We start from the raw sequence: 24,423 nt of genomic DNA on the forward strand, positions 1-24,423 counted from the left end.
CACTGACTGAAAGGCCCTTCCTCCTGTTTTCTGTCTGGAGGACTCTGACACCTCTTTCCAGACCCTTCTCAAATGCAGCTTTCTGTGAAATGGACCTGCCAGCACCCAGTGCCTTCCTGAATGCTTTCCTAAGTCTTTACTCAGCCTGGAATTCCCTTTTCCAACCCACAAATTCCTAGTCTCCTTCAGGACTTGGCTCTAGTGTTGCTTTCAATTTTTTTTTTTTGGAGGAAGATCAGCCCTGAGCTAACATCTGCTGCCAATCCTCCTCTTTTTGCTGAGGAAGACTGGCCCTGAGCTACCATCCATGCCCATCTTTCTCTATCTTATATGTGGGACGCCTGCCATGGCATGGCTTCCTGAACAGTGTCATGTCTGCACCCAGGATCTGAACTGGAGAACTCTGGGCTGCTGAATCAGAATGTGTGAACTTAACCACTGTGCCACTGGGCTGGCCCCGCTTTCAATTTTTTTTTTTTCTGCTTTTCCTCCCCCAATCCCCCCAGTACATAGTTGTATATTTTAGTTGTGGGTACTTCTAGTTGTGGCAGGTAGGACACTGCCTCAGCATGGCCTAATGAGCGGTGCCATGTCCGTGCCCAGGATCTGAAGCGGTGAAACTCTGGGCCGCTGAAGCAGAGCATGCAAGCTTAACCACTCGGCCACGGGGCCAGCCCCTGCCTTACATTTTAAAAAAAATGTTTATTGACGTAATTTTGGGCTTAAACGGAAGGTGTAAGAATAGTACAAAGAATTCTTGTACATCTTTCACCCAGATTCTCTAAATATTAATGTTCTGCCACATTTGCCTTAAAATTCTCCCTATTTGGACATCTAATTTTTTCTGAGCTGTTTATGAGTTATTTGCAGACACTACGCCCATCCACTCCTTCGATGCATATGTTTTCTAAAACCAAGGACATTCTCTTTGGTAGTTACAGAACAATTATCAGGATTCAGAAATTAACTTTGATACTAATTATTATCTATTATATAGATCTTACTCAGATTTCACAAATTATCCCAATGAAGTCCTTTCTAGCAAAAAAAGTCCCAGATCATGCATTGCATTAAGTTGTTACATCTCTTTAGGATCCTTTAATCTAGAGTGGTTCCTTGGTCTTTTTTTTTCTTTTTTTGGTCTTTCAAATTGACATTTTTAAAGTGTCTAGGGCAGTTATTTTGTAGAAAGCACCTCATTGTAGGTTTGTTTAATGTTTCCTCATGATGGGTTCACGTTGTACAGATTTGGCTGGAGTATCCCAGAGGTGATGTTGTGTTCATCTTGGTGTATCATATCAGGAGGTATATAATGTCACTTTATCCCATTTCTGGTGATGTTAACATTGGTCAATTGGTTGATTTGTCAACATGTCTGACTCCTCCCCTGATCCATGAGGCCCTTCTCAAGGTCAAGGAGGGACTCAGCCTGATTCATCCTTGTGTCCTGGTACCTGAGGATGTGGAGATGCAGGGAGGTGAGGAACAAACACCAGCTGAGCCCTTCTGTGTGCCCGGCTCTGTGGCTGCGTCTCATCTAAGCCTCACAGCAACCCTGTAAGTTAGAGGATGTTGTGCTCATTTTACAGGTGTGCTCCGCGAAGATGAGTAATTTGCCTAAGGGCACTTGACTGGTAAGTAGCAGATCCAGATTCAGATCCAGGTCTGTCTGCCACTTCCCATAACACTAATGTGCTGGAGACAATAGACAGTCAACAACGTTCATTGCTTTGAATGGATGTTTAAAAAAAAATTTAAACAGAAAAATCTAACACCAAGACCATCAAAAAACAACACTCTCCTTCATCAATGAGGATACTTTTTATTCATTTATCCCTTCAACAAATATTTATGGTGGGTCTACCACGTACTAGGCAGTAATATAGATAATAGGGATATAGTAGTGAGCAAATAGCTTATGTTCTAGTGGGACTGTGCAAATACCAGAAAATCCAACTAAAGTGGCTTGAACGATAATAAGATAGCTAGTGGCAGAGCAGCTCTAGGGTCAATTAATTTAGTGGCTCAAATGTCATGGCTAAGATTTGTGTTCTCTGAAATTCTCTTAGCTTTCCCTTTGGAGATGCAAATGTTTGCCTTAGTTTTAAGCAAGATATCCTTAAAGGAAACAAAGGAGACATTCCTGTCATGGTCCCTGTAAATGGGAAAAGAAAGTCTTGCTAGAATCTTCTCAGCTGACTTGTCTTCCACCTCATTGGCCAGAACTATGTCACCAGTTCATGCCTAAATCCACACCTGGCAAGAGGAACGGGCTGCCAAGGCTGGCTTGGGCAATCTCACTTCATGCCCCCACCACCCAGACTACTGCCAGGCCCAACCTTCCCCAAAGCACTTGGTTGTCAGAAGAGTAGGTGGAGCATGAACAAAATGGCATTTTTCTTTCTTTCTTCTTCTCCCCCAAACCCCCCAGTACACAGTTGTATATTCTAGTTGTAGGTCCTCCTGGTTGTGCCATGTGGGACGCCGCCTCAGCATGGCCTGATGAGTGGTGCCATGTCTGCGCCCAGGATCCAAACCAGAGGAACCCTGGGCCGCTGAAGCAGAGTATGCGGACTTCACCACTCGGCCACGGGGCCAGTCCCACAATTTTCTTTCAACAAGGCAAGAGGGGGAAAGGCTGTCGAGTAGGAAACTTACAATATTTGTCAAATCTCCCATTCACTAATTTATCAAATATTTACAGAATCTATGGCTTCTTAGAAACTCTTGTTTATACAAATACAAATTTGCTTCATTGCTATTCCTTATGTTCATTATATCAAGTTCTACTTTTTTTGCTTACTAAGTCATTTGTCTCTCTCTTTAGCTATCCCAGTATCTCTTGTCTCATTCTAAAATAAGTTCTCATTTTCATGAGTGTGTAGAATCTTAGCCAGGGAGGTTTAAAAAATATTTAATAACTAATTCTAGGATGTGCACTGACCGCTGCACAAGGTAGGGTCCTGGAGGGTCCTGCTGGGCCAGGCATTCACCATTTAGTTTCTGGATGGGGAGATCCAGGAGGATCCTAGTGGAGGGGCCAGGGGGGCTGGGGGGACACTCAGGCCCTACTGTTTACCAACTGGTATGAAGGTGTTTATTTCGATATTTTTAAAAATTTATTTTTTATTGCAGTGTAATTGACATATAACATTATATTAGTTTCAAGTGTACAACATAATGATTCGATATTTGGATACATTGTGAAATGATCACCACAGTAAGTCTAGTTAACATCCATCACAATACATAGTTACAAATGTTTTTTCTTGTGATGAGAACTTTTAAGATCTACTCTCGTAACAATTTTCAAACATGCAATACAGCCTTACAAACTGTAGGCACCATGCTGCGCGTTACACCCCCATGATTTGTTTTATAACTGGAAGTTTGCATCTTTTGCCCTCCTTCACCAATTTCTCCCACCCCTGACCTCTGATAACTACCAATCTGTTCTCTGTATCTATGAGATTGGTTTTTTTGTTTTTTAAGAGTCCACATATAAGTGAGATCATATGGTATTTGTCTTTCTCTATCTGACTTATTTTACTTAGCATAATGCCCTCAAGGTCCATCCATGTTGTCGCAAATGGCGAGATTTCATTCTTTCTTATGTCTGAATAATATATATATCACATTTTCTTTATCCATTCACGCATTGGTGCACGCAGGTTTTATTTCTGTATCTTGGCTGTTGTAAATAATACTGCAGTGAACATGGGGTTGCAGATATCTTTTTGAGTTAATATTTTTGTTTTGTTTGGATATATACCCAGAAATGGAATTGCTGGATCATATGGTAGTTATTTTTAATTTTTTGAGGAACCTCTACACTGTTTTACATAGTGGCCACACCAATTTACTTTTCCACCAAGAGTGCACAAGGCTTCCCCTTTCTCCACATCCTTGCCAACACTTGCTGTTTGTTGTCTTTTTTTGTGTGTGTATCTGAGGAAGATTGACTCTGACCTCACGTCTGTTCCCAATCTTCCTCTTTTTGCTTGAGGATGATGGTCACTGAGCTAACATCTGTGCCAGTCTTCCTCTATTTTTTGTGGGATGCCACCACAGTGTGGCTTGACGAGTGGTGCTATGTCTGTGCCCAGAATCCAAACCTGCAAACGCTGGACCACCCAAGTGGAGTGCGTGAACTTAACTACTATGCCATTGGGCTGGCCCCTTGTTGTCTTTTTGATAATAGCCATTCTAACAGGTGTGAAGTGATATCTCATTGTGGTTTTGATTTGCATTTCCCTGATGATTAGTGATGTTGAGCATCTTCTCATGTACCTGTTGGCTATTTGTATGTCTTCTTTGGAAAAATGCCTATTCAGATCGTCTGCCCATTTTTTTAATTGGGTTATTTGTTCTTTTGCTATTAAGTTGTATGAGTTCTTTACATATTTTGGATATTAACCCCTTATCAGATATAGGATTTGCAAATATTTTCTCCCATTCAGTAGGTTGCCTTTTCATTTTGTTGATGCTTTCCTTTGCTGTGCAGAAGTTTTTCTTTTTTTTTTTTTTTTTCTGAGGAAGATCAGCCCTGAGCTAACGTCTGCTGCCAATCCTCCTCTTTTTGCTGAGGAAGACTGGCCCTGAGCTACCATCCATGCCCATCTTCTTCTACTTTATATGTGGGATACCTACCACAGCATGGCGTGCCAAGCGGTGACACATCCACACCTGGGATCCGAACTGGCGAACCCTGGGCCGCTGAATTGGAACGTGAGCGCTTAACCGCTGCGCCACATGGCCAGCCCCTGTGAAGAATCTTTTTAGTGTGATATAGCCTCACTTGCTTATTTTTGCTATTGTTTTTGGTATTTCAATATTTTAGCAACCAATATGATAGCACCCGTGTGACAACCTGGACATCAGCTCTAATCCTCACAGTGACCATTTGCAGTGTCAGTGTAGTGACTCCAGCACAGTCTTCCCAGCTTCTGCCCCATGGCGGTGCATTGGGGCTGCCTCCAGTTTTAACTGCAATATTAACCTCAGTTCTAAGTGTCTCTATATGCACCTTTGTTTTATTTTTATATTTCATAATATGACATTTTATGTATTTATATTATATATGTATATTTGTAGATATATATTTCATATATTTATTTATTTCCTTGGGACATATTTCCCAAAGTGGTGTTTTAAGGTCAAAGGGTATAATTTGACCTGGCGATTTAAAAAGCACTTAACCAATGGTTTAGAAACCTCCTTGCTGACTTTTTCACCAACTCCTGTTGCTGGGGAGCTGGGAGGATGTGGTACAGTGGAAGGAGGGTGGGCATTGGAGTAAGGAGAGCTGGGCTCAGGTCTGGGCAGTGCTGCTCTACCAGGGGCTGGGGACCTGGCAGTCTCTTAGCCTCTCGAAGTCTGGTTTCCCCAACTGTAAAATGGAGGGGTGCCATCTCTCACAGTATTAGGCACAGTAAGCATCGATTGCCTCCACGTGATCCTGACCTTGGCCTGAGGCCCTGGCCACCTTTGTCACACCCTCACCAGGCCTGCCTTTGAAATGGTTCTCAAAGTGTCCTGGAAAGTGCTGGTTCTGCACCATAAGGAAGTGTGTAGACTGCCACCTTCTGGTGTGAAGAGTTAATGTCCAAATAACATTGGGGATCAAGCTGCGCCCCCTTGTGTCCCTGTGAGGATCTGCCCCAGGGTGAGGCTGCAGGAGCAAGGGGAGGTTGTCCCGGTGCAGACTGGCCCTGGTGTCGGTGGTGGCTCTAAGGCGATGCCCTCCTCCTGCTAGTGAAACTCTGGGAGAGAGAAGTTGCTGGGATTTGAAAAGCTGCTTGTAAATGATAGTGTTTTGGGTTTTGGAGACTGTGAAGGTGCTGGTAGAGGCATCTTTGCAAAAGCAGGAGGTCTTTGTCAGTGATTTCTTAAACCCTGCTTAGAGAGGCTGACAACAGTGGTCAGTCAGTCAACAGATAGTTACAGAGTGCCTACCATGTGCCAGACACGTGCTTTGGCAAACGTTGAACAAGATCAGCAGGGTTCCTGCCTTCCTTGTCTAGTGGGCAAGATTGGGGGTAAGATTAATTCTTTTTAAATTAATATATTTTCATTTAATTGAAGACAAATGGTATCTAAACAGAAAAATTTAAAACACAATATTTCACCTCCCAAACACTATAGCTACTTTTATGTCAATACCTTCCAGCCCTTATGCACCCATATGCACATTTTTATAGATCTATAATCATAATGCATGTTATCCTGAAGTTTGTTATATTTCACTCATAATAAACACTTCTCTATGTTGCTTCTTAATCATTCTTATAACTATAGAAGAAGCCAGTGTATGGCTATGTCAAAATCTATGTAGCAATTCCCTTCAAGTTTAGACACAGATTCTCTTTTTCTTTTTTTGTTATAATAGATATTGCTGATGTTAACTTCTTCATGCAGATTTTTATTGCATTGCTTCTCAATGATCGTGAACATGGTTCATCCTATGCGTTGCCATATTGCTCCCCCAAAGAGTTATTACTAATTTTCAGTGCCACCAATATTATATCAGAGTCAATTTTGCTGCAACATCAGGTACATTGAATATTGTCACTTTTACACATTTTTGAGAATTAATGCTTTAAAATGGGGTCCCAGATTTGCTTTAATTTGCATTTCTTTGGATACAGGTTGGCAGGTTCTTTTTTGCACGTGTGCTGTTTATAATTGCTCTTGTGTGAAATGTGTGTTCATATTATGGTTAAAATTTTGAATGAGTCTCTTGTTTGACATCTTTCCTTAGTAGAGAGAAAAGCAATAGAAGATTGCGTTATTGCAGCCCAGGGTGGTGTCAGAATGGTACTTACTGCATTATTCATTGGGTTAATAACTCCTTCTGGAATCTTCCTAAGAAAGCTCAGCTGTTCCAGAATCTAAAGTGCAAGTCTCTTTTGCTGCCCAGAACTAGTAAGTGAGAAGAGTGATTCTGTAACACCCTTGGCCGTGCTTGGCTCAATAGTGGAAATGACATAATTTCCCACTGTTTAAGAAAAAGAGTTGGACACCAGCCTAGGTTATGATAATGCAAATGAAAATTATGCAGTTGGAGAATTAATTTGTTTCCTAGTGACTCTGAAGAATATAGAGTGTCCTTGAATATTTCAGCTGGAAGGGTCTTTCTGATATTGTCCAAACCCCTGTCCCAGAGAAGTGAAGTGACTTACCCAAACTCACACAGCAAACTAGAATCCCTAGCATCTTTCGTGTGTTCTGAATGTGAATGTAAATGAACCTGTGAGTCTCACCTTCCAGGCCCTGTCCCTACCCCCTGCACTGGGATTGTCCCCCTCCCGGCCTGGATGCTTTCCAGAACACAGCTCTGGGAACACTTTCTGTGTTGGGAGTTGGTTTCCTTTTCCTACATAGCCTCCAACAAGAACTCTGGGCCTATCATCTCTGGGAACTCACAGTACTGCATCATGTAGGGGTCTGAGCAGTAGCTAAAATACTTTTGCAAGAAAACAGTCCTTCTCCTGAAAGAAGACGACAAATGTTAGGAACTGGGCCGTGTGAGGGTGAGTGATTCTGACTCTGTCAGTAAGGCCTTTTGGTTTAATACCTCACTACGATTTTCAGGGCTGATTAGATGAAGAAGGGAACTAACATTTGAATAGCACATACTATGTAGTGGGCACTACTTCATTTAATTTCTTATAAACACCTATGGAATAACAGATTTGGAAATGGAGGCTCAGAGAGGTTAAGTAATTCATCAGCTCCCGCAGCTACGATGTCACTCTCTCACTGATCCTCAAATGGGGGCGGGGGGGGGGGGGACCTAGAATGGCAATTGGAATTACCTGGGAGCTTTTTCAAACTATTTATGTATGTTTCCCATTGAGAACAAGTGTACCTTACTGTGCCATCTGTAGCAGGGTGTGTGTGCCAGGGTGCCACTTTACGGATGGTCTGTGCTGGACAAGTGTCAATAAACTGGTGACATATGGTAGGAGGTGGATAGGAATCTGTGTAGAGGGGCTGGAACAAAGACAAGGAAAATAAACATCTGGAAAAATTCCTTAGGGAAGAAGAAATAGAAGAATCCTAAGGATTGGGACACAGGGGAATATAATTCAAGACAAGAGAAGAGAGAGGGTCTTGGTGGGTGGGAGGGTGCGAGGGACAGCCTGACCCACTCCCAGGAGGGATGTGGTAGGGGGCCGGCGGGGTGCAAGGGTAGGAGGGCCCCTTGTGGCAGAATCTCTGTCTCCCACTCTCAGAACAGAGAGGCAGTAGCTGTGCTAGGAGGAGCACTTCACAAGGAGTTCTAAGACTTAGTCCTGGCTGTGTGGCCTCAGGCAAGTCACATCACCTCTCTGTGACTTGGTTTCTTTCTCTTTAAAATAGGTGTAAAAATAACCTTCTCTGGCTACCTCTCAGGTGGGTTATGGGAACTGACTGAGCTAACTCTTATGGAAGTGTTTTATAAATTGTGGAACGCTATGCAAATGTCACAGAGGGACTGCTAGGTTCAGCAATGAGTTCTAATTCGTGATTATTCAGAATTTCAGCCCCTCTGTGCATTCTTGGCTGTGTTTTATAGACAAGGTAGCATATGAGGCCCATTGAAATTCTGCACATGAAAGCCTGGCACAGGGTAAGCCCCCGTGCTGGTGTCCCCACCCCTGACACTTAGCCCTGATGTTATTGTACCCTCAGCCCAACTAGGATGGATTTCAGTGACTTAGAAAATACCTTCTGATAGTGGTCTGACTGCCCTTTAAAAGACCCAGCTCTCACTCTTGAAAAAGAGTTTTTGGTGAAAAGTCCATTCCTACGAGAAATATATATAACCTGTAAGCACAATTTAAAGAATAATAATAAAAAAAAAAAAACACATCTAAGCTGAAGAAAAAATATCACCACTATCTGCAAAGCCTGTACTTATCCTTCCCTGATGCATTCCCTTCACTCCACTATCCTCGTTTTGTGTTCATCTTTCTCTTAGTTTTTAAAAACAGCTTTACCACATATGTATTATCCCTAAGCACTACATGATTTAGTTTTTCCTGTCTCTGAACTTTTGTAAAGGGCATCATATTATAAGTAATCTTTTATACCTTGCTTCTTGCATCTATGATCCCCCTGTGTTGACAGATGGAGCTGTAGTTCATTCATTTTCACTGCTGTATAGTATTCCTCTGTACTATAATTTACTTATCCATCCTACAGTGAATGGACTTTTGTGTCGTTTCCAGTTTGGGAATATTGTAAACAACACTTGTACATGTCTCCTGTTACACATGTGTAAGAGTTCATATATATCTAGAAGTGGAAGTGCTGGGTCATACAATATGTATGTCTTTAATTTTGTAAGATAAGGCCAAACTCTTCCAGATGGTTATACCAATTAACACTCTCACCAACAGTGTCTGAGAGTTCTCATTGTGCTACATCCCTGCTCCTGCTTGATGTTGTCTGTCTTTTAAATTTCTGCCAATGTGGTTGCTGTGGAATTGTGTCTCATTTTGGTTTTAATTTGCATTTCCCTTATAACTAAGGACGTTGAACATCTTTTCATGTGCTTGTGGCCCTTTTGTATTTCTTTATCTCTGAGATGCCTGTTTGTATCTTTTGCCCATTAAAAAAATTAAGCTGCCTACTCTTGTCTTAGTGATCTGTAGTAGCTCTTTACAGATTCTGGACACTAGTCCTTTCCCCGTTTGTATTACTGTTATCTTCTCCCAGTCTCTGGCTTGTCTTCTCATTCTCTGTGTGATTTTTTTTTGATGAATAGAAGTATTTAATTTTAGTACAGTCAGCCTCCATCTTTTCCTTTCACTTTTGTTGTCTTGTTTAAGAAATTACTTTTTACCCGAGGTCAGAAAGATAATCTGTATTTTCTTCTGTAAATTTAAAAATTCCAAATGTCTTTCTTAGCACTGTTCTGTCTTCCGAGCTCCTAAATCTTTCCATAAAATGTTTCGGGAAGCCTGAGGTTATTTCTGTCCCAGTGGGTCTCCTCTCAGCACAGACGGCTTTGAGTTCTGACAAGTGCCAGAGAAAGACTCTTTCATGGAGAGCGCTGCTGGGCGCCACAGGCCCTGCTCAAAGGCCCCCTGTGTCCTATACTCTCCAATGGCCTCGGGCCCCTAGAAGGCGCCTTTGCACCAGACATGGAGCTCCCTGCAGCCTGCCCGCTCCGAGGGGAGCCCTGTGTCCACCTCCTGCCCGGGGCCTGCTTACCCCCCTGCAGGCTGCAGAGGCAGCACCTCCGCATCCGCCCGGGCCCTCCTGCCCTCACCCAGCCTCACCCTGAGCCTGAGCCGCTGGGGCCCAGGCCTCTCTTCTTGTTTTGAAGGAACCCCATGAAAGCTTCCTAGCCGGTCCTGCTTTCAAATCTGCCCTCCTGCCTCTTGCTCTGTCCACTTTCTTAGACGACTCCTGATTTTGTAGTGTCTTTTGGGGGATCCCGTCAGGGATGATTTTTTGTTGAGTCAGATACTGCTTTGCTTTAAGCCTACCCCAAACCACTGCAGCATGTAACTAAGGCTGCCCAAAGGATCAAAACACTCAGGGGGCCACAAAAGATATGAAATGCTTGCAGCATAGCGCCCCTTGCCCGTTGGCATATTCGATTTTGTCTTTTCTTTTCTTTCTTTTTTTTTTCTTTTAGGAAGATTACCCCTGAGCTAACATCTGCCGCCAATCCTCCCCCTTTTTTGCTGAGGAAGACTGGCCCTGAGCTAACATCCATGCCTGTCTGCCTCTACTTTATATGTGGGATGCTGCCATAGCATGGCTTGACAAGCAGTGCATAGGTCTGTACCCAGGATCGGAACTGGAGAACCCAGGGCTGCTGAAGCAGAACTTGTAAACTTAACCACTGTGCCACCAGGCCGGCCCCTTGTCCTGCCTTTTTATCTCCTCTAGTTAATAGCTGGCTTAATTGTTTCCTCTTACCTCAGTGTTCTTATCTGTAAGACCGAGTTAATAATCACTGTCTTACAGTTTTTGTGAGGATAAAATGAGATAACATAGGTAAGGCTCACTGTGCCTGGCACATGGTAGGAATCCACAAATGTTAGTTTCCCTTTGTCCTAGCTTGAGTTCCCCAGAGAGCAGAGCCTGTGACCAAGCTTGTCCACTAATGCTTTACTGGCTGGCTTCATCCCAAGGAAGCAAGAGTGAGGGGAAAAGGGAAGTCAGGTAGGGAGGGAGGAAGAGCAAATACTCGATGGCAGTACTGAGCTGGCCATCACCAGTTCTGGGGTCATGCAGGATTTCTCTGGAGAGGCCGTATGGAACCCCTGGAGGAACCGTGAGCACCTTTCCTGCCAGCACCTTTCACCTCCTATCTCTCATTAGCCAAAATTTGCCTGTGGGGTGTTGAGCCCCTTGCACTCCTGAACTGTTATCCGAGGCTTGCGGGTGGCCTCTGCGGCAGGCAAGGCCTCTGTGAGTCAGGTTGGCTCAGGTCTGGGCACCTCAGCTGCTGTGGCTCCTGCTGTGGTGGGCGGAATGGAAGAGTGCTGCCCTCTTGCCCTGTCCTTGGGGGAGGCTGAGACACTAGTAGCCTTAGGAGAGGGAGTGATGTGGTGGCTGCCAGGGCCTTATGAGCTCAGGAACAGTGTGAGTGACTGCCAGGCCACTCGGGCCAAGAAGCAGGGCGAGGGGCTGACGCCTGGGACAGAGAAGGCAGACAGGTCAAGTGGATCCATGGGGTACATAAACTGGATCTGGTACACCTTTCGCTTTTCTCATGATTATGTGAGCTCTGCTTCCCAGGAGAGCTGGCAGTGAACACATCAGTATGGATGAGTTTTATCTCTATTCACTAGTTTATTCAACAGTGATTTGCCGAATAATGGTACAGAGATAAACGAGCATGTGTGGTTTCATGCACTATGCAAGTATTTTATTTGGGAAGGATGGGGTGTGAGTAGATTTTCTACTGCTCTGGATGCTGTGCAGAGTTGTGCTAGGGTTATTTTAGAGTTATAGGTTAGTTCAGGAGTCGGTGAAAAATTTCTATGAAGGGCCAGATAGTAAATATTTTAGGCTTTGCAGGCCTCAGGCATCTCTGTTGTGTATTCTTTGTTTGTTTGTTTATACCTCTTTAAAAATGTAAAAAACTTTTCTTAGGTTGTAGGCCATACAAAAACGGATTGAGGACCTGTGCATTAGTCTATGCTGCCTAAAAAACTCCCAATCTGAGTGTTTTAACACATTAAAGGTCTATTCTTGCTTACACCCCCATCCAAGGCAGGTCAGTGGCTCTCCTGAGTGACTGTCCTCTATGCAGTGACTCAGGGACCCAGGCCAACTCCATCTCACGAGGTAGCCATCTATGCCATCCTGGGTACTGTGAAAGAAGGAGAGGACTGTTTGCTTGCATGAGATCTTTTAAGGGCCACATCACTTCTGCGTACATTTTATTGGTTAGAACTCAAATGGACCCAACTTAGCAGTAACGGAGAGGAGGAAAAGTCATTTTCCTGGGTGTCTAGGAAGGGGCAACAGCATGGTAAAACTTAGCTTAGTCTATACCACAGAGTAAAGAAAAGTTTCGGACGTGCTCCTGTCTCAGAAGGCCTTAGGATGTGGCTGGGGAGAAAGATGAGCACGTGTGAAAGGTCGAATAACAAAGTGCAACTGTAAATGCTGTGTCAACAGTATTCTGATGATAGCAATAACTAAATAACAATCAAAAGGCTAGAAGAGTTCATAGGACCAAGAGAGCAGACTGAGCTGGAGTAGTTGGATAAAGTTTCATGGAGAAGGCAGGACTGAAATTAGGTTTTGAAGGATTGGCAAGATTTAGCCAGGGGCAGAGGAATAAGAACTATTCTCTAGGTGGAAGCAGCCAATAAACAAAGGGATCACCCTGGAGAAGGTGTGAAAGTCCAGAGTTAGCACGGGGAAACCCAGGCACTAACCAGTCCTAATGATTCCTGGCCAGGCGTGTCTCAGTGGTTGGGTTTGGAGGAGGTTCCTGTGGAGGGACTGGGGTGGAGGTGAGACACTGAGGTGGTGGTGGGGTGCCCAGGACAGCAGTCAGAGGTGGCTTCCTAGCAATTTAACTGTCCTGCTGTAGAATGTTAGCCTTTTAACAACCGAGACGGCTCTATCAGTGCACGTAGGCTAAGCATCTGCCTTGCCTTCGAGACTTAACAGCAGCTAAGGATGGAGAGACAGGTTGGAATTAAATTGTGACGGGCTTTGAATGCAGGGTGTTTGGGATTTCCAAAACAAAGATGAACATCCTTTATTTTCAGTGACAAAGATTAGGGAACTCTCCCCCACCTGTAATAAATATCTATTAAAAAATAATGGTTAGACAATAGTGTATTTATATAATGGAATAGTCTGTAATCCTTAAAATTAAGTATCTAAAGACTCTTCAATGCCATGGAATAAGTGAAAAAATAGAAAACTGTGCATAGTAAGGAAAAGCATAAAGATATTCAGACTAGAAGAACAAACATCAAACTGTAAATTGTGGTTATTTTTAGATGATAGTATTATGCTTGATTTTTCTTTTCATCATTAAGTTTTTTCTGTGTTTTGACTTTTCCTATAATGAGCACTTATTACTTTTAAAACGACTAACATATAATAATTTTTTTTTTCAGAAGCAAACCTTAAACGTAGAGTTTGGCGTGGTGGTTGCCGTTGCTACTGTTTTCTTCTTTCTCTGCAGGTGAATTCCCTCCTCATTCGCAGTCTCCAGGAACTGGGCGCCCACATGACTCAGTTCACAGTGGCTGAGCACCATCCGTCCCTGTGGTATCACACTGCCTGCCACTCAGCACACGACTGGAAAACGCTGCTCACTTATCATTCCTGAAAGGTCCTCGGAGGCACCTGTAATTCCAGCAATTCTCTGAGTCTTCTGGGGTCCCCCAGTGAATATCTATGTGAGACAAGCACACGACCACCCTGAGCATGAGCTACAGAGGTGTGGGAATGCCAAAGACTGACACAGAACCACAGGCAGTGGGAGCACATTCAGACGTAACTTCTTTTTATTTTATTTTTTTTGAGAAAGATTAACCCTGAGCTAACTACTGCCAGTCCTCCTCTTTTTTGCTGAGGAAGCCTGGCCCTGAGCTAACATCCGTGCCCATCTTCCTCTACTTTATATGTGGGACGCCTACCACACCTACCACAGCATGGTGTGCCAAGTGGTGCCATGTCCGCACCCGGGATCCAAACCGGCGAACCCCGGGCCGCCGAGAAGCCGAATGTGCGAACTTAACCGCTGCGCCACCGGGCTGGTCCCATAACTTCTTATTTTATAGATGAGAAAACTGAGGCCAGAAAGAGGAAGGCTCTTGCCCAAGGTCACACAGTGAGTTAGTGGCAAGTAGGGCCTTGGGCCCAGGGCTTCAGGGTCCTGTGCGCTGTCGTCACCAGTCACAGACCCTTCAACAACTGGCTTTCCTGAGTTCTGGTCCAATTCTTTTTTTACCTTCTCTTCAGCAACTACACAGTCAGAAGTCGTTTGGGTTAAAGTTCACTGAATCACTTCTATTTCTTGTGTCTTCAGTTTTGTGGCTTCCTGGGTCTCTTTGACTAAATTCTGATCTTGTTTAAATCCAGTATGGTATCAAAGTGGTGGAGTTATTCTCTGAAGACAGTCTGGCTGGTCCTCAAAGAGTTAAACGTAGAGTTACCATAAGACCCAGCCCTTCCGCTCCTAGGCATATACCCAAGAGAATTGAAGGTGTGTGTCCACATAAAACCTGTACACCAATGTTTGTAGCAGCTTTATCCATAATAGCCCCAAAGTGGAAGCAATCTAAATGCTCATCAGCTGATGGATGGATAAACAAAATGGGCTGTATCTATGCAATGGGATGCTATCCGGCAATAAAAGGGAATGAAGTACTGATAGGTGCTGAAACATGGACTACCTTGAAAATGTCTGCTAAGTGAAAGAAGCCAGTCGCTAAAGGCCACATGTTGTAGGATTCCATTTATACAAAATATCCAGAATTGGCAAATCCAGAGAGACAGAGAGTAGATCATTGGTTTCCAGGGGCTTGGGTGGGGAGAATGGGAAGTGACTGCTAATAGATATGGGGTTTCTTTATTGGGTGACGAAAATGTTCTGGAATTAGATATTGGAGGAAAGTCACAACGAGAAGTGTTGTAATATAAAGACCTATGCTTAAAAGGTCCTAAAAGAGCATTTGTAAGCAGGTCTTCTACTCTGAAAGGTAGAAATGAAAGGTAGAATGGGTCCTGTCTTATAAAGTAGCTACTCAGATAGGAATTAGAATCCTAGCTCTTCCACTAACCAGATGCAAGACCTTAGTCCAGTTACCCACCCTTTATCAACCTCAGTTTCTTCATCTGTAAAATGGGATAATAAAGTCTGCCTTGCAAGTAGTTGCACGTACAGTGCCTCGCACTCATTTGGTTGCTTCTCGTTTCCCTTTCTCATCTCTTCGCTAATCTCAGGAGTTGCTCCTACAATATTGGGGGTACTTGCACCCCCTATCAGGTGCAAGAAGACCTCTTGACACGAGTACCTGGAAATTTTTCTGAGTGCTCCTCAAACTGTAACATACATAGGAATCATTTCATACCCACAGCTTTGCTCAAATTCTGTAGGTTAGTGACTAGGACAAGTCATCTCACACTAAAATGTACACAGAATCACTTGGGGGATCTTGTTAAAATGTAGACTCTGAGTCTCTGAGTCCCAGGTCTAGGGTAGAGCCTGAGATTTTGCATTTCTGAAAATCTGCCAGGTGATGCTGTTGTTCTGGTCCTCGAAAACACCTGCATAGCATGGTACTAAGTCACAGGAAATGTTAAGCTAGAGTGATTTATGGAACCTTTCTCAAGTAGCAAACTTTGAATATCTATGTAAGGTAGACAGAGATAAAATAAATTAATATGGGTTTCATAACTAAAATGCTTACAAAGATAGAGTCTGAAATACTATCAAAGATTTTTTTAAGGTCCTTTCAGGTATTCACAAAAATGTTTATAGCCTTCCAGGAGGGTCCAGAGTTGACATATGAAATTCTAATTTGAACTACAAAAATTAATAGTTGTGTGGAGTGTCTACATTTTCCAAGCATGGCTTATGTCTAGTATTTCCTTTAATCTGTTTAGACCAAGTCTAGGAGGTAGGCAGAGCAGGTTCTCATTGTGTAGATGACAAAGTGCAGGCTCAGGCAGGTTGTGATCTGTGAGGGCCACTGGGATTGTCCCTGACCGAGCCCCAGCACATGGAACGCCACTCCTCCCTGCATCTGGGTCCCGTGCCCTTTGCTTATAATGACATGTCACAGGATTCTATGCAACTTCACATATTCCCTCTGGTCCTGGATCTACCAACAAGCCAGCTTAGGGGATAAGGAGGCAAGAGATAGACCCCTTAGCAAAGGGTATCCTCAGAGGTGTAAGATAATAGAGCTTGTGGGGCTTGCCCCGTGGCCGAGTGGTTAAGTTCGCACGCTCCACTGCAGGCGGCCCAGTGTTTCGTTGGTTCCAGTCCTGGGCGTGGACATGGCACTGCTCATCAAACCACGCTGAGGTAGCGTCCCGCATGCCACAACTAGAAGGACCCACAACGAAGAATATACAACTATGTACTGGGGGGCTTTGGGGAGAAAAAGGAAAAAATAAAATCTTAAAAAAAAAAAAAAGATAATAGAGCTCGTAATAGTTCCACCTTCTTCCCCTGGGTCCCGCTCCACAATTCAAGATTAAAAAATGTCAGAGTCTGGCCTACACTGAAACAGGCATGTTTGGGATACAAACACACATCTTGCTGTCTTCTTGCCCTCCTTGTTTATAGGACAACAGGAAGGCGGAAGGTCGCCAGGCTTCAGCACCTTCTCACCAGCCTCCCTTTTACACAGCATCCCATGGCCTATCTGATCTGGCCCCTGAAAACTCTCAGGCCTTTGGGTGGGGGTGGGGGTGGGGGTGGGAGTGGGAAGGCAACAACAATCTCTCTTCAGATTTGGACCTCATGCCCGTTAATTCAATCAGGCATTCATGAGTCTAGGGGTGTGTGTGTGACTCTCAACCTTGAAGGTTTCAAAATATTGGCACCGGGTGCCCAGCCCCAGAGATCTGCAGTGGGCGCCAGGATTTTTAAAAGCTTCCCAGGCATTCTAATGGACAGCCAGGGCTGCAAACTGCTGGACTAAGGTCAAGGATTTGAATAGATCTCCCGACTGCACCCCACAGTCAGGTTACTTCTGTCCACTGTGTCCTGTGTAGCAAGACTTTGCCCACTCTGAGAAGGCGTGCGAATTCCGTTCCACACAAAGCGAGTCGTGTGTATGAAATGTGGGCTGGAAAGGAGGCTGGTTCATTTCTTGGCTCTACCACTTGCTTGCTGTCAGAGAGGCAGCACGTGGAGGGAGGCACAGAACGGGGCTTGCAGCCTGAGTCCACTGCTAACTAATTCAGTCATTCTGGACACACTGCTAAGCTGTCCTGAGCCTCAGTTTCCTTATCTGTGAAATGGGGCTGTGGGTTGTTGATGGGATACAGAGCTGTGAAGAGGACACACTTGCATGACACTGAGCATGGGAGTCTCCTTAATTTTGCATCCTAGGCACCTCATTTGCTTCACTTTAATCCTTGTTCAGTGCTTAACATAGTGCCTGGCATGCATCAGGTGCTCAATAAATGCAATGCTGATCAGGAACAGGAGTTTGGTCTCCAACCCATCTCTTTTTTTGTGTGTGTTTTTTGTTTTTTTGAGGAAGATCAGCCCTGAGCTAACTGCTGCCAATCCTCCTCTTTTTTTTTTTTTTTTTTTTTTGCTGAGGAAGACTGGCCCTGAGCTAACATCCGTGTCCATCTTCCTCCACTTTCTACGTGGGACGCCTACCACAGCATGGCGTGCCAAGTGGTGCCATGCCCGCACCCGGGATCCGAACTGGTGAACCCTGGGCCACCGAAGCGGAATGTGCGAACTTAACCGCTGTGCCACCGACCTGGCCCCCTACCACCTGTCTCTTGACTCGGCCAAACTAACAAATTAAATTCCATTCCTTTCTATTTAACTCAAGTCAACAACCCAGTCCAATCCCTCCACTCCACTCCCCATTCCACTCCACACCAGTCCCCCGCCGCCCTGAATTTTATCTGAATTTTAGATGATCATCAAGCAATTATTTCAGTAGAAGTATGTCCCATGCTATATTGAAATTTAAATTTGAAATAGTTTAAAATAAAAATTCAAATTTAAGCATATTGTATTTTACAAGGCACCTTCCCTACTCATTACCACTCAGGCAGAGTCAGCTCTGTGCTCTCTGGTGGTTTTTCTTTCCCACCGTAGAGCGCTTACATTGTGAGACAAATTGTAAGTGCTCCCAGGTAGGTGGAAGCAACTGGGAGACATGTGTCTCGTTAATGTCTCTTTATTTCAATTACTTAGCATAGTTCCTGGTACAGTTTGTGGAAGGTGGGAAGGAAGAGAGAGAGGGAGGGAAGGGGAGAGGAAGAAAAGAAGGGAGGAAGGAAGGAAGGAGGGAGGAAGGAAAGAAAGTTCTGGTTTTCAGCTAATAATCTGATTTAGTGTATGAAAATGGGTAAGCAAAAATTACTCTCTCCTTTGTGTTTACTTAACACTTATATTTTCAATAATTAACACGTGCCCAATGTTTTAAAGTTTACAAATGGTTTACACATACATTATCTTATTTAATCTTCCCACCAAGACTTTAGGGTAGGTGTTATTTTTAACCCCAGGTAGCAGACAGTTGGTTGCCGACAAACCAGTTTTTCCAGTACTTCCTCAAATGCCTCTTTTTCTCTGTGAATATGGAAAATGGCTTTGTTCCCATCTACCTTCCTGGGCCTCTGGGAGGTTGGGCCCCATTCCCAGCTCCAGGAGCAGGTCGTGGTTGGTCCAAGCCCAGCACGGTGGGCCCGTCGCTAATCACCACTTCAGGCACCTGGCAGGATTCCACCTGATGAAACTCAGGAGCAAGCCTGTTTGTGGAATGGCGCTCTTGGCTCTTCGTGGAGCTGCTGTTCTGCTCTTTTGCTGCTGCACTGTGTTGTGTCTGAGTATGAGGTCTGGAGGTGGAGTGGTTATCCTGAGCAGGGACTGGCCAAACAGAAAGATGGAAAGAGCCTGGGACCTTGACGACAGCACTGAGCTGATAGAGCCAACCCTGACCCTCCCTCCTCCCGTTTCTCATTATGTTATAAGACTTCTTATTGTTTCAACTGTGTTGAGTTGGGTTTTCTGTTCTTTGCAGCTGAAAACATCCTGCTTGACACACTCCCTCTTAGAGGTAAGAGCAAATTGAGGCCTAAGGAGGCAGATACTTGCCCTGGGTTGCAAGCTGGTAAACTCAGACAAGGATCCCAGTCACAGCTGTATCTGAGTCCAGGCTCGAGGTTGTCTTTGCTATGCCTCATGCCCCTTTGCTAACCAGGGTCCCTCCTTTGGGTCTGCCACCATAATTCAAATTCCTATTGCTTAGCTGTCTCTTTGCATTAAGAATCGGAACCTCTGTAAAAATGCAACTAGCTACATTTGTATTTCACTTCTGAATGTGTATGTGCATGCAATGTGGTGGCAGCTCTTTTTTTCCCTGGGGGTAAAAATTTACATTATATTTACATTATATCTGCATGCTACTGTGTGGACACACTTGCTCACACAGCTGACTTTTTTTCCTAGCCCAAAGAGGGATTTTTCTCCTTCTAAAAATACATTTTCCCTAGAAGGATGAAATATTTTAAAAGCACATATTTTCATCTTAAGTAGGAATTATAAATAATTAATTTTTTAAAAAAGTCACAAGGCAGAGGGCTGGGCAGCAACAGACCTGAGTGCTTTGAATTTGCTTTCAGGCCTCTCCTCTTAAATTGTTCCTCATCTTTCACATAAACTATATAATCTATCACTACACAAAGGTTTCCTCCTCTCTGCTGAGAATAAAAGCACTTTACTTGAAAAATCGATTTTTTTCTAACAAGAAAAATGGAGTGATGTCAGGGATTGTGAATGCAATTAATGGCACTGAATTGTATACTTAAAAATGGTTGACACGACAAATTTTATATATATTTTACCACAGTCTAAAAAATTAGTAATATCATATACAAAAGCCTTAAATATCATGCTTTAAATGGATGCATTGTATGGTTGTGAATTATATCTCAATAATGCTGTTAAAAAAATAGAACCAGCAATTAACTTCCTTTAAGAAAATATCTTTTGTCCATTGCCATTTAAGTTTCTGAAAAGATGATCTGAATACTAAATAATTTCAAATGCATTAATAAAAGTCCCATGTATGATCACCCATTTACAAACTAATGACAGTTACCACAGCCTTTATAATGACTTTTTTTGGGTAATGTTTTATTTGTATATAAATTCAAACTTATGAGCATTTTACATGTTTTTCAAACAATACGTAACAATGCACAGACGAAGAAAGAGGAGAAATTCAGATAATCTAAACTAAGCGTTATGGCATCAGGAGAAAATCCACTGTATAAAATAACACAACTTTGAAATAGCTAAAGAGATGCAACCACTTTAAGACAATCACAGTTCAGCATTTAGCTATTTCATTACCCAATAGCAAGAGACAAGTTCCCATAAAATGCATGGGCATGTCATAGGTAAAGAATTTATGTTGCAGTCATGTGTTCAGCATTTTTACACAATAAAGTCTTGAATTCAAATTATATGTGTGCACACTTTACAACTGGAATACACTTAAAATACATGGGATTTAAAGTGTTTTAAAAATATTCAATGTAAACGTCCACAAATATGCAATTTTGCAGGAAACTCACATTTTCTCTCTCATAGGGCTCTGGTCGCCCTCCCCCAGCTCTATGGCACCCACAGTTTATTTCCGTGGTGTGCCCTTTGCCAGCCCCTCTTCACTCGCTGTTCCTGCCCTTCTGGGCTTGGAGATGTTGGGGGGAAATGGTTTTCTCCCATGACTGACTGCGGCAGGCAGGAAGTCCTCCTAGTTGCTCTAACTGCTGATCTCCAGGGTGGCCAGAGGGGGTGGGTGGAGGTCCCCATCAGGCCCTGCTGGGGTGGGATTCAAGCTCAAGCAACTCCCCTTGACATTGATCAGCCCATGAGGGATCAGACCCCATCTTTCAGCTGCCTCATTCCACCCCCCTGCACACACGCACCCCTGACTGGCAGCACCACCCTGCATCACGCTATCCCAGTCTCTCTACCATCCAGGCCCCCAGCTCTGGAGCCCCCAGCTGTGCCTTTCAAGAACTGGGACCAAAGGAGGTGACCTAGGCCGCTTCTCTCTATCTCATCCTAATGCTCAAGCCTCCCCTCCACCTCCCCACACCTAGCTCTGACTAGGCCAGCAAGTTCTGTGGGTCTACAAAAGATTGTCTTAGGGCTATTATCCTGGTACTCCCACCGTTGACTTTAAGGCATGGAACCAATCGAGTGACGCCCTTGCAATGGGAGGAGATGGCAAAGAAAGGTCTCACCCTACATAAATTGCACTCTCCCTGAAGTTAGTCACCAACCCCACCCCAATGCATCTTGCAGAGACTAGGAGCGGAGTGATGGGGTTCAGGCAGGAGAAATGGGGTGCTAGTTCTGTGAAAATGATGTTTTGCCTTTCGGAAAGTTTTTATAGGGGGGTAGCTGGCCCCACAGATGGAGTTGCTCTAAAAATGTGAAAAGTTTCCAGCTGTGGGCTCTCACAGGCAATTCTGGAAAAGAGGAAAGATGCCACCATCATGATACGTTATTAAACTACAGCTAGGCAGGTGCTACACCAGGGACATTTACAGCAGGAAGTGAGGTAGGGCCACCTCTCCTTGGCAGGGGTGGGGGTGGGGGAGGGGCTGAGGTTGGGCTGGGACTTGAACAAGGAAGCTTCCTGCTAGAGAGAGGAGAGAAGCCTTCCAGCCAGGGAAGAATGTTTGCAAAGACCCTGGCTTGAAAGGACAGGGCCTATTTAGAGAAGTGTCAGGAGAGCGCTCCTGGCTGGCCTGTGGGGTACCAGGGGGAGGGGAGGGAGGGAGATGATTCTTGAAAGTGGGTTACAGCCATTAGTGAGGGTTATGAGTGCCCAGGTAAGGAGCATGGGCTTCTGTTGGCTTCACGGGACACTCTGAGAGGCTTTAAGTAGGAGAGTAACATCATAGGATGTGTTTTATTTTAACTTGTTTGTATACTGTTGCATTATGATAAAGACTATTACAATAAACTACATATTTCAAAAATTTCTACTTCTAACATGTTTTTAAAGTCATAGGGTGTACATCAACGGCCCAGAACAAAAATTCCCATGGGATTTTATTTATATAACCAATAATTAGAAGTAAATACATTCTATGTGTAGCTATTTTAATATGGTAGTGTAATACATATTTTCATTTCCATTGAATTAGAAGCCCTGCTAAAGAATTATGAAGTCTGAGCAAATCTGCCAAGTCTGTAGAAGAATATTGCTTACTATTTTTCTTCTCATTTTTAATTAAAAAAATGACTTCTCTTTGAACAGCTTTACCCAGTAACTACTGACAAGCACCAGTGCTTACTGGGCAGACAGTATTTCCCACCTCTGCAGTGACAAAGGGAAACAATGCAGCAATTGCTATGCTTTTAGAAACAGTAGCCAAGTTTCAGAATAAAAGTATTTTCCCTCGTTATTCGTAGTTCATCTGGAATATTATTTGGCTATTTCTAAAACTAACTGTACTTCTTCTTTTTACTTTTTATTTAAAAAATTCAAATCTACAGAAAAATTGCAAAGATAATACAACAAACATGTATATACCCTTCAATGAGATTCAGTAGCTGTCAACATTTTAACAATTCTCTCTTTTTATATATATACATATGTGCACACATACATATACATACACATGTATAATTTTTTTCTTTTGAACCATTTGAGAGTAAGTTCCAGATATCATAACTCTTCATCTCTAAATACTTCAGCATGCAACTTATAAGAACAAGGATATTCTTTTATATAACCAGAATACAACTATCAAATTCAGGAAATTTAACATTAATATAATACGATAATACACATTCTTTAGTCAAACTTCACTAATTATTCCAATAATATCCTTTAAAGCAAGTTTTTTCCCAATCCAGTATCCAATTCAAGATCATACATCTTATTTACTTTTTTATAGCTTTAATCTCTTTTAATCTGGATGCGGTCCTTAGTCTGATTTTCATGATATGGACATTTTTGAAGTTTATGGGTCAGTTGTTCTGTAACGTGTCCCTCAATTTGGATTTGTCTACTGTTCTCTCATGATTAGGTCCAGCTTATGAATTTTTGGCAGAAATACTCCAGAAATAGCGTGTCCTTCTCAGCGCATCATGCCAGGAGCCACATGATGTCAGTTGTTTTATTATTGGTGATGTTAACTTTGATCGTTTGGTTAAGGTGTGTTTCCAGATCTTTCAACTATAAAGGGACCCTTTTCTCTTTGTAATCAATCAATAACTTTTGGGGAAAGACTTGAGACTGTGTAAATATCCTGCTTTGCAACAAATTTTTACCTGACGATTTTAGCATCCATTGAGGACTTTTTGCCCAAATCCTTTATTAGTATAATAGTTACAAAATGGTGATTGTCTTGCCTACCACTTTTTCTACATTTATTATTTGACATGAAGAAGAAGAGCTTTCCTTTCTGTTACTATTTACTATCCCTTATTTATTTATTTGTATATGTTTGTATTTATAAGTATCAGCATGGGCTAATAGATTCTTTTGATAGATAGTATGTTATAAGCTTTTATTGTTAATATTTCTTTTGATGCCCAAAACGTCCCTGATCTGTCCAGTAGTAAGCCCTTCACTGCGGCTCTTGTATTTTTTTTGATATGTCCCTATCTGCTTTTTTTAAAAAAAATTAATTGATGTATTTTCCATGAACTTTTGAGCACTCCCTCATTTTCTGGCCCCACAAGATGTTCCAGGCTCACCTTGTACTTCCCTGCACTAGTCCTGGAATCAATCATTTCTCCAAGGGGCGCTTGTTCCTTTCAGTGGAGAATGGTTGTTAGAAACCAAGATCTGGGTGCTGTCTGTTGTAGAGAATATATTTTAGAAAAATAAAATAAAGCTCATCAGGTCATGTGGCGGCAACTGGACAGGGAGCCAGACAAAAGACCTTCTCCCTTCCTTCTTGTCTTCATGGGGTAGGGCTCAGGCATCAGTGGCCTTTCGTTCACCCACACTTGCTTCCCGGAGCTAGGCTGGCTGAAAGAGGCCCAACCACAGAAATGGAGCATTCTTTGTGGCCTCGTACCCTCTTTTGCTGCCTCCTGGGTATTGCAGTCCCTTGGGTTCTCACCTTTGGTGAACCTGAGAATTTGTTCTGCTCTGAAGCTTTCCACCCTTCCCTATATCCAAAGAATTTATCCCTGCTTCCACCCCCCCATTTCACAATGTGCTCCATTCTTTGGAAATAGGAGTAAGACTTGAACTCAAA

General features: G+C 43.3%; 1 long non-coding RNA gene across 1 annotated transcript; it reads left to right on the forward strand.

Moving 5' to 3' along the window:
* Positions 1-1,411: 1,411 nt before the first annotated feature.
* Positions 1,412-15,354, forward strand: LOC139076325 (uncharacterized). Its single transcript, XR_011527783.1, has 2 exons — positions 1,412-1,557; positions 13,661-15,354. It is a non-coding gene; the product is annotated as an uncharacterized lncRNA (long non-coding RNA).
* Positions 15,355-24,423: the final 9,069 nt, after the last annotated feature.

This window comes from Equus przewalskii, chromosome 1, assembly GCF_037783145.1.
Source record: "Equus przewalskii isolate Varuska chromosome 1, EquPr2, whole genome shotgun sequence".
Lineage (NCBI taxonomy): Eukaryota > Metazoa > Chordata > Mammalia > Perissodactyla > Equidae > Equus > Equus przewalskii.